The 10,657-nt window shown below is 44.0% G+C and overlaps 1 long non-coding RNA gene across 2 annotated transcripts; it reads right to left on the bottom strand.

Annotated features, from left to right (window-relative positions):
* Positions 1 to 295: 295 nt before the first annotated feature.
* On the bottom strand, positions 296 to 8,680 carry LOC122690887. 2 transcript variants are annotated; one of them, XR_006340171.1, is made up of 4 exons: positions 8,504 to 8,680; positions 5,742 to 5,974; positions 1,030 to 1,065; positions 352 to 394 (listed from the first exon to the last, which is right to left on the bottom strand). It is a non-coding gene; the product is annotated as an uncharacterized LOC122690887 (long non-coding RNA). The 2 variants fall into 2 exon arrangements; XR_006340174.1 differs by lacking the exon at positions 5,742 to 5,974 and having other exon boundaries at positions 296 to 394.
* Positions 8,681 to 10,657: the final 1,977 nt, after the last annotated feature.

Genomic DNA, 10,657 nt, shown 5'->3' with positions numbered 1-10,657 from the left:
AAGAGAAGCCACCACAACGAGAGACCCACACACCAGCAAAGAGTAGAACCTACTTGCTACAACTGGAAAAAACCTGGGCCCAGCAGCAAAGACTGAGTATAGCCCCCCACCCCCCCAAAAAAAGAGAGAAAGGGACAGGGATGGAACACAGAGGGTTGGATCAGGAGATGCCTGAGGCTTCCCTCTAGGAGACAATTATGGACTTTTCCCCTTCATCTGGGAAGCCAGGTGCTTCTCGTCTGAGGACAGGCTGCATGCTTACCTTTATTAGTGCAGAATTTCCATCTTCCTTTGTAGTCTGCATCAAGGGAACACCACGGGTATATGGCACCCTGGTATGTGCAGTCGAAATGCTTTTTGTTTCCATAGATGAATGGGAAAACACAATTATCATCTGAAAGAAGAAAGACATTGTTCACTTCCTTGGCACTTAGGGTTTCATGATGTCTGTGGTAACTCTGGCAAAATCTCCTTTCACTCCTGCCCATCACCCCCAAGCCTGCTCTGTACAGAGCCCCTGCTAAGCATGGGGGATGTCAAGGTCAATGTGGTGTGGTCCCTCCCTCGGGGACGAGGAAGGCTTCTCTAAATTTGGATAGTTCCTACTTTACTGTTTTTTTTTTTTTTTTTTGATAGTGAAAAAAAAATTCATTTGGAAATATACACCTGCCTGTAAATACAAAGAAATACAAATTAAAAGTGACTAGTTGACATGTTAAAAGTATGTAAATTGTAAGGATTGGTGTACAAGTGTGACTTTGGACAGTTTCTACTTCAGCATGTAGCGCCAGCTCTGAAGCCTGGATTCTGGGTTCAGATTCCAGCCCTGCCATCTACACATTGTTCATGTTTGATGCTCTCCGGGGTCGCCCTCTTGGGGAATGTGCGTCTCTGCCTCCTCCCATGACTGAGAGGGTACTATTAGCTCCTGCCTGTAAAGTATCTCTGGAGAATCCCCATCGCAGTTACCCTGCCGCACTTGTTGCACTAGATTGTCGTTTGTTGTCATTCTCTGCCGTTGTTGATTACCTTTGGTTTCTGCACCAGAAGCAGTGCCTTCCTTTACTTTAGGACGGATGAAGTAGCCGTCAGACAGCCGCCGATTTGGAAGAAAAGTGGGAGCAGGGGGATGGACGGAGGAGGAGCAGGAACAAAACAGAGTTAGGGTTAGGTGGGACGAATCGAGAGAGTACCACTGACATATCTACACCACCATGCATTAAACAGATAGCTAGTGGGAAGCTGTTACATAATGCAGGGAGCCTAGCCCAGCCCTCTGTGATTTCAACCTAGAGGAGTAGGATGGTGGGTGGGGTTGGAAGGAGTCTCAAGAGTGAGGGGATACACACACACACACACACACACACACATATAAACACTGTAAAGCACTTATTCTCCAATTAAAAATTTTTAAAAAACACAAAAAAATAACATCAACAACAACAAACAAACAAAGCAGGGCCATGACTAGAATATTATCTATAGTAGGACCTGCCTTGCATCTCTAACTTTTATTTTCTTTTATATTTTGAAGTCCTTGTTTACCTGAACAATATACTCGAAGACGAGGGAGCTAAGCAGAATAGGTGAGGGAGACCCTGACACGTTCTCACTGCTCCCCTATGAACATACATGAATTCAACCACAAAGTCAGGGTCTGCTGTAGTGCACTGTTCATTGGACCTGCCCTGAGACCACACTGTCGCTGTTACTGGCTTGGCCCAAAAGTTGGTTCTGGTTTTTCCATATGATGTTATGGCGAAACCGAGTGAACTTTTTTCTTGGCCTACCCAATATTTCAAACAGTCAACTCTACAAACATCAAAAGCTCTTCTTTCGAACAACATAACCAACCCTGGAGTAGATTGCCTGTGTCTGGGACGGTGCAATGGAGATGCAGGAATGAGGCAGCTCTCAAAAAGGCCTTTAGCTTTGCTGCCAAACTCATCTGTGTTTCAATTTCATAGAGTTTCTTGAATCTTAAATAAAATGTGCAGCCCTTCATAACGTCTGTCCCTTGGGACGTACTCAAGAAATGGGAGATGGTTTGTCACTGCTCTTATTAGTATCATGACCTTAATTATCAGTCCATGTCTAGGGCAGGGTCTTCCTCACCAATTCTAGCCCATCTCTCCTCTCTCACCTCCATTCACAGGGTCCAGTTGTAGAAACAAAGACACGCCAGCCCAAAGCAGAAAGAGCTCCAAACGCAGTGCCATGGTAGCTTGCTCTCCTGTGGCTGACCAAGTCATTTTGCTTCTTAAATAACTGGTGACCCCAACATCCCTTCAACCTGATAGGAATCAACCTCACCTGGTCAATGCTTGATCATTCCTCAACCTAAGAGCATGCTGTTCAAGTTTATCTCTCAGATGGAAAGTACAGGACATTGGCTGGCAGTTTAATGTTTCCAAGCCTCTGGTTTGAAATGCATTTAAAAGGAGACCTAGGGCTTTGAATTCTGCTTCAGGGGAACGGGTTTGATCCCTGGTTGGGGAACTAAGATCCTGCAAGCTGCGTGGTGTGGCCGAAATAAAAGACACTAGTGACCTCCCAGTTGTAAAAAGACCACTGATAGTCCATGGTTTAGGGTTAGGCAAAATATCTGTTTGATATGCCTAATCAACCACTTAAAATAACAGGGTTCTATGTGACTCTGTTAATACGTTTGAACATCTGGGGAGAAACTAAGGAATATAATGACCTTGGTTGGTTGCTCCTAATGTCATCAGACAAAATGGTGAAAGAAAAAGGTGAGCTCAGGCACTCAAACTTTTAGCCCAACTGCTGCCTTAATGACTTAAGAGTTTCTTGACCCCTTTCTCCTAGAGCTGCTGGGCTGAAATTGCTGGAAATCAAACATAGAACTTCGTCCTGCCATTGGCCAATTTGCCAACTTGATTGCAAGGCATGTTGAACCCGTAGTCACTCAAGTTGTCTTCTGGTTTTCTTTTTTTGCCTATTTTGGCTGCGTCTTGTGATACAGGGGTTCTTAGTTCTACAACCAGGGGTGGAACCCAAGCCCCTTGTAGTGGAAGCTCAGAGTCTTAACCACTGGCCCACTAGGGAAGTCCTTGTCTACTGTTTTTGTTAGCATATAGTATTTATGATATAAGCTTATTTTTTATTAAATAATTTTTATTTCAGTATAGTTACTTTGGGCTTCCCTGGTGGCTCAGTGGTAAAGAATCTACCTGCCAGTGCAGGAGACACAAATAGATCCCAGGGTCAGGAAGATCCCCTGGAGAAGGAAATGGCAACCCACTCCAATATTCTCTCCTGGGAAATCCCAGGTGCAAAGGAGCCTGGTGGGCTGCAGCCCATGGGGTCACAAAAGCGCCGGTTATGGCTTACTGAGTAAACAACAGCATCATAGCTGCTTTACAATGTTGTATTAGCCTCTACTACATAGCAAAATGAGTCAGTCATACATATACATATATCCCCTTCTTTTTCGATTTCCCTCCCATTATTTCCTGTGTACTGTCAGGATTTCCAAGTGTCTCATTGGTAAAGGATCCTCTTGCCACTACAGGAGACCCATGAGAGGCAGGAGATAAGGGTTCAGTCCCTGGGTCAGGAAGATCCCCTGGAGAAAGGAATGGCAACCCCCTCTAGTATTCTTGCCTGGAGAATCCCATGGACAGAGGAGCCTGGCAGGTTACAGTCCGTGGGGTCGCAAAGAGTTAGACACAACTGAGTGACTAACTTTCACTCATTCACTCAGACAAATATCATATGATATCACTCACATTTGGAATCTATTTTTTTTTTAAAAGGTATAAACGAACTTATTTACAAAACAGAAGCAGACTGTATAGAGTTTGAAAATGAATGGTTACCAAAGGGGAAACATGATGGCTGGGAGGGATAAATCAGGAGCTTGGGATGAGCACGTGCATCCTACTCTATATAAGATAGACAACCCATGAGGACCTACTGTGTAGCACAGGGAACTCTACCTAATACTCTGTGATAACCTATATGAGAATAAATCTAAAAGAGAGTTAGCACACGTATGTGCATAACTAAATAGCTTTGCTATACACCTGAAACCAACACAACAGGGTGTGTGCTCACTCACTTGTGTCCGACTCTTTGCCACCCTATGGGTTTTAGCCCACCTGGCTCCTCTGTCCATGGGGATTCTCCAGGCAAGGATACTGGAGTGGGGTGCCATGCCCTCCTCCAGGGGATCTTCCAGACCTGGGGATCGAAATCACGTCTGCCTGCATCTCCTTCATTGCAGGTGGATTCTTTACCCACTGAGCCGCCTGGGAAGCCCACACAACATGGTAAAACAACAATGCTCCATAAAATATTAAATATTAAAATATTAAATAAATAAAGGATTTGTTCTTTCCTGACCTATCTGAAATGTTATTTCTTTCTGGAAATATATTGGGACTCCTCAGTATGAGGATCACTGGTCAGGTCCTGCCAGTTTTCTCACTTCCTTCTTGCGGTTAAATTGTCCCCTTCCCCAGCGGACTGTAATCTTTGGAAGAACATCAGATGGATTGGGCTCTCTGCCCTGGCATCATTCCTAAATGTAGAACCTGGCACAAATTTGGTCCCCTGATGTTTTTCAAAGGGCATGTTGCCCTTTAGAAAAATCAGATATTCTGGAAAGCAATATATGAGTTAGTAGCTGAACTTGAATGAGACAAAGTTAAATTCACAAGTGTCAGAAATAATGAAGGACCTGGAAGCCAGAGCCTAATCTTTGAGTGTAATAGAGGCTATGGGAGCTGGTGATGACCTTTAAGTCACCATTCAGGTGTGGTTGCCATTCTTGGCTTCTGTGATGTGGAGATTGATAACTAGACTAAAACTAAAAACCTGGAGAAGAGAACGGCAACCCACTCCAGTATTCTAGCCTGGAAGATCCCGTGGACAGAGGAGCCTGGTGGACTACAGTTCATAGGGTTGCAGAGTCAGACACAACTGAAGCAACTTAGCGCACACAAAACTAAAAACTGTGTGATATTAAGGGCTATCCAGTTAAGGAACCTAGAAAACCTTCACCTGTGGTTCCAGAAAAGCAGGAAAGAAATTTTCATTTTTGTCACTCTAAACGGATTACAAAGAAACATTTATTTAGGGACCTGCCTGGCAGTCCAGTTGTTAAGACTCTGAAGTTCCATCCCTGGTTGGGGGAACTAAGATCCCGCATGCTAGCCACTATGTGGCCAAAAAAAAAAGAAGAAATATTTCTTTAAGGAAATACACTGAATATCAGTAGAACAGCAAAAGTCTGTGAGATTTGGAATGATGCTCCACATGTACCTCCATCTCTGGGTGATGAAAGGAACATTAACTGGGTGTAGCAAAAAGACAGGTTCCTGGGCTTCCCCTCTGGTCCCGTGGTTAAGAATCCACCTTGCAATGCAAGGGACACCAGTTCGATCCTTGGTTCAGGAAGATCCCACACACCTCGGAGCAGCTGAACCCACACGCTGCAAGTACCGAGCCCGTGGGCCACAGTTACTGAAGCCGTCGCACCACAGAGCCCTCTCTGTGACAAGAGTAGCCACAACAATGAGAAGACTTCAAGCAGCCCTGGAGAGTAGTCCCTGCTTGCCACAACTAGAAAAAGCCCTCACTCAACAAGGAAGACCCTTAAAAACTAAAAAAAAATTAAAAATTAAAAAATAAAAGCCGGATTCCCTCATCCCCCTTCTCCAGCCAACGACTATATAGCATCATTGTCAGTGGGGCAGGCTTCCAGCTTTACTCACCCCGCTTAATTCCCTGTCGCAGATGGATAGAGGGAAGGCAAGTGCAATCGAGAGGCTAGGGACTGTCTCCTCCAACCCAACTTCAGTCATGGGGCCGAAGCTCCATTCAGCAACAGCAAGCTGAGAATACGGGGGTCTCCATCAGCCTCACTCCAGCCTGCTTGTAGTGAAGATTTTCCACACCGGAAGAAGCATGCCAAGAAGACCAGAGGCTACCACCCCTGCCAAGTGTCCTGTTAATAATAATAATCATAAAGCAGGAGTGGCATTCTGAGAAAGTCTCTCCACTGTCCTTGCCTCCAGCTCCCAAACTGTGGCTCAGAGATACAGATAAGAACAGAGAGCTTAAAGGTTTTTCCCACAGAAAGTGACTTTATTTGGAACAGAAAGGGAGGTGGGGTTGGGGGGGGGGGTAGTTCATGACTAAGGACACTCCGCAAACAATGGAGATCAAAAATAAGTTTTTGATGAGGGCCATTTTTAAAGTCTATTGAACTTGTTACAATATTGCTTCTATTTTATGTTTTGGAATATTGCTTCTGTTTTATGTTTTAGTAGGGTTTTTTTTTTTTTTTTTTTGGCTGTGAGGTATGTGGGATCTTAGTTCCCTGACCAGGGATCAAATCTGCATACCCTGCAGTGGAAGGTAAAGTTTTAACTGGATTGCCAGGGATATCCCCGACAATGGGGATTTTGGTGGTATGCAATGAAGAGGAGACTAGTAGCCTACCATGTCAACAAATTAAACCCTAGGTTCCCTGTCTAACAAAAGAGAACTAGGGAAAGAGATAACTAATAGGAGTCCTCCGGGGGTCAGGACAAATTCAAAGCTTGGCCTCAGAAATGACCCTTGACTGAATTTAATAGAATCTGAATGTAAAGCAATTTATATCCCAGGCACTGTCAAAAGCAATAGGATAGGTGCTTTCCTGGTGGTCCAATGGTTAAGAATCCACCTGCCAATGCAGGGGACGTGGGTTCCATCCCTGGTCCAGGAAGATTTCACATGCTGTGGGGCAACTAAGCTCATGGGCCATAACTACTGAGCCCTGGGGCCTGTACCCTGCAGCAGGGGAGGCCACAGCAATGAGAAACCTGTGCACGGCAACAAGGGAGCAGCCCCTGCTCACCGCAACTAGGCAGGAGCCTGTGCACGGCAACAAAGGCCCGTTGCAGCCAAAAATAAATTAAAATTTTTTTTTTAAAAAACCAGTAGAGTAATCAGCCAGAAACTAGTGGAACCTAACAGCTGGGTGTGATAACCAGAGAGATCGGGGGAAAGACAGACAGATGGCTTTGCTAGAACCACTGTCTTTCCAGGGAGACTGTGTGTATGCCCAAAGGAGGTGCCTTGGGAGGAATAACATCAGAGGCTCTCTGCAGAGAAAATAGACATCACCGAAATAGTCTAGCCAAGTCACTGAACAAACAAAAAAACAAGCAAAGAACAACAAAAGGAAGCCTTGTTGTTTATTATTATTGCTGGTTATAATCAGTGTCCAGAGTAGGGAACAATATATTATATAAAATGTTCAGGTTTCAATAAAAATATTGGACGCTTACAATGATACAAGAAAGTATGATTCTTGTACAAAGTTACAGGTTACAAAATAAATTTAAAAATCAATTGTATTTCGATACACTGGCAATGAATACTCTAAAAACAAAACTAATAAAAACAAAAAAAAACAATAAAACCCTTGTTCAGCTGCTAAAGAAGCACAAGAGTTATTTTTAAAAAATCAGAAAATATTGTTGAAAGAAATTAAGAAAGGCCTAAACAAATGGGAAGATCCCATGTTCATGGATTGGAAGACCTGAAATATTGTTAAGATGGCTCTTGCCCTTGTGCTTAGTTGCTCAGTCGTGTCCGACTCTTTGTGACCTCAGGGAGGGACTGTAGCCCACCAGGCTCCTCTGTCCCATGGGATTTCCCAAGCAAGAATGCTGGATTGGGTTGCCATTTTCTTCTCCAGGGGATCTTCCTGATCCAGTGATTGAACCCGCATCTCCTGCATTGCAGGTGGATTCTTTACTGTCTGAGCCACCAGGGAAGGCCGTTAAGACGGCAAAACCCCCAAACTGATCCAGAGATTCAACTCAGTCCTTATCAAAACTCCAGCTTTCTTCTTATTCTAAAATTTGTACGGAAACTCAAGGGACTCAATAATCTAAACAGTCTTTTTTTTTAAGATTTATGGTTTAAAATCATTAAAAAAAAATTTTTTTTTAACTTTGGCCATACCATACAGCTGTTGGGGTCTCTGTCCCCTGACCAAGGGTTAAATCTGGGCCATGGCAGTGAAAGCCCAGAATCCTAACCACTGGTCACCAGAGAACTGCCTGAACTAGTTAATTTATACGTGATATTTTGCTACAAAATAATTTTCTTACTTTAAAAAATATATATAGTGCAAATTTAATGTGTTGCACACCTAAAGATTATGTCTGCCACATTTTGTTTATCTGTTCCCCTAGTCATGGATATTTGAGTTGCCTCTGACCCCCTACAAAAATGCCCAGAGGGATTATACAAATTGTAGTTCTAAAGTTTTTCGTGTAGAGCAAGAAACAGATAAATTGCCCAGTAAATGATTTTTGTCTTCATTAACATTAAACAATAATAAAAGAATCTGAACAACTAATTTTGCAACCCCTGATCAAAACTCACCTCCCACTCTGACATCACTGCCCTAAACGAGGATGTGCCCACCTGGCTACTAAAACATCATCACAAAATAGAGGAATTTTCAAATTCTTACCTTTCTGCAGTGCTCATCCTTCTCAGACTTCTGCCTCTCTTCTTGTCTACTCTCTAGAACTTACTGCCTTTTTTTTTCCCCCTCATTAGCATCAAGTTTCCGGAGAAGGCAATGGCACCCCACTCCAGTACTCTTGCCTGGAAAATCCCATGGACAGATGAGCCTGGTAGGCTGCAGTCCATGAGGTCGCCAAGAGTCGGACATGACTGAGCGACTTTACTTTCACTTTTCACTTTCATGCATTGGAGAAGGAAATGGCAACCCACTCCAGTATTCTTGCCTGGAGAATTCCAGGGATGGGGGAGCCTGGTGGCTGCCGTCTATGGGGTCGCACAGAGTCGGACACGACTGAAGTGATTTAGCAGCAGCATCAAGTTTCAGATAATCAGCGGCAGTTGGTGGTGGCTAGTTTTGTTGTTTCTTTCTTTTTTTAAAAGATTTCTTTGGAGAGGGTTATTGGAGGAATAAGGAGTTTAGGGCTTTATTATTTAGCCTTTGCATTTTATTTATTTATTCATTTATGTCTGCACTGTGTCTTCATTGCTTTGAGTGGGCTTTCTCTACTTGTAATGAGCTGGGGCTACTCTTCATTGCAGTGTGTGGGCTCTATATGCCAGCTCAGTACTTGTATCTTACAGGTTTAGCTGCCCCAGAGCATGTGGGATCTTTCTAGACCAGGAATTGAACCCATGTCCCCTGCATTGGCAGACAGATTCTTAACCACTGGACCACCAGTGAAGTCCCTAGTTTTGTTGTTCGAGAGGTATGTGTGTGCATGTATAGCAGAAGTTTGAAAGTGAAAAGTGAAAGTGTTAGTCAGTCATGTCTAACTCTTTGCGACTCCATGGACTGTAGTCCACCAGCCTCCTCTGTCTGTGGAATTCTCCAAGCAAGAATACTGGAGTGGGAAGCCATTCCCTTCTCCAGGGGAATCTTCCTGACCCAGGAATTAAATCCTGTATTGCAGGCAGATTCTTTACCATCTGAGTCACCAAGGAAGCCCCAACAGCAGAAGTTTGGTTCACTTCAATAAGCAGTTCTGAAAGACCCGTAACATCAAGTTGCCAGTCACATTTTATGGATGCTAATAAGTCGTAAAGCTGTCGGAAACAATACCTGTCCCTGAAGTGTTGTTATCTTGTCTGGGGAGGTTATACATTGTGTGGGAACAGTATGATATTGAAGGGAAGCTAGCAGGTACGCCAGGGCTCTGCGGAGGGAGATCAGTGCCTGTGAAGTCAAGAAAGATCTGCTGGAGTTGCAGTGAGGCATCTAGTGGGACCCTCCAGGGTGGGTAAGTGGGAACAGGTGATGGAATTTCAGAGAGGAAAGGACATGAATATAGCCCTGGAGGGAGCAATGAGTATCTTGGAGGCTGAATTTGGGTAGGTGAAGTACCCATATGGCAGGGTTATATTTTGCTATCACTTTTATCTGCCCACATTCCCATTCTTTTTTTTTTTTTTTTTTCATATTTTTGGCTGCATGAGGTCTTCATTGTTGCGCACAGGCTTTCTCTAGTTGCGGTGCCCGAGCTTCTCATTGTGGTAGCTCTCTTGTTACAGAGTACAGGCTCTAGGGCATGTGGGGTCAGTAGTTTCCTTCCGCCCGCCCGGGCTTAGTTGCCCCGCAGCATGTGGGATCTTCCGAGAACAAGGATGGAACCAGTGTCCCCTGCGCTGTGAGATGAACTGTTAACCACTGGACCAAGGGGAAGCCCTCCATTCTTTATACTGCTTCTCTTGCCCCTTCTCCTCCAGTCAGTCAGTAGGCCTATTACCCTAGAAATGCAAAGAACCAAAAATACCTTTATGTTGAGCCTTGAAGTTTCAAAATAGATCATGTAAATTGAAATGGAAGTCGATGTAATTCCAAAGGCCTAACTTTTGCTTATTAGACATGGAATTTTTAAGTTGCAGTGTAAGAATGAAGGCTTTATGGCATGATTGGTTTTCGTTTGTTTGTTTGTTTGTTTTTAAGCTATCCATCTTATGAATTTCAGTTTCTTGGTCAGGGATTGAACCTGGGCCCTAGTGTTTGTTGGCAGTCGAAATCTTGGCTTTCTCTGCCCACCAAAGAGAAATAAAAATACAGAGATAGAGTTGAAAAAAATAGGTGGCTTTAATTCTCAGCTGGCGGAGGGGGAACACTAGG

Source organism: Cervus elaphus, chromosome 4, assembly GCF_910594005.1.
Source record: "Cervus elaphus chromosome 4, mCerEla1.1, whole genome shotgun sequence".
NCBI classification, from domain to species: domain Eukaryota; kingdom Metazoa; phylum Chordata; class Mammalia; order Artiodactyla; family Cervidae; genus Cervus; species Cervus elaphus.
The sequence above is the reverse complement of the archived record's forward strand: the minus strand, read 5'-3'. Positions and strand labels throughout refer to the sequence as shown.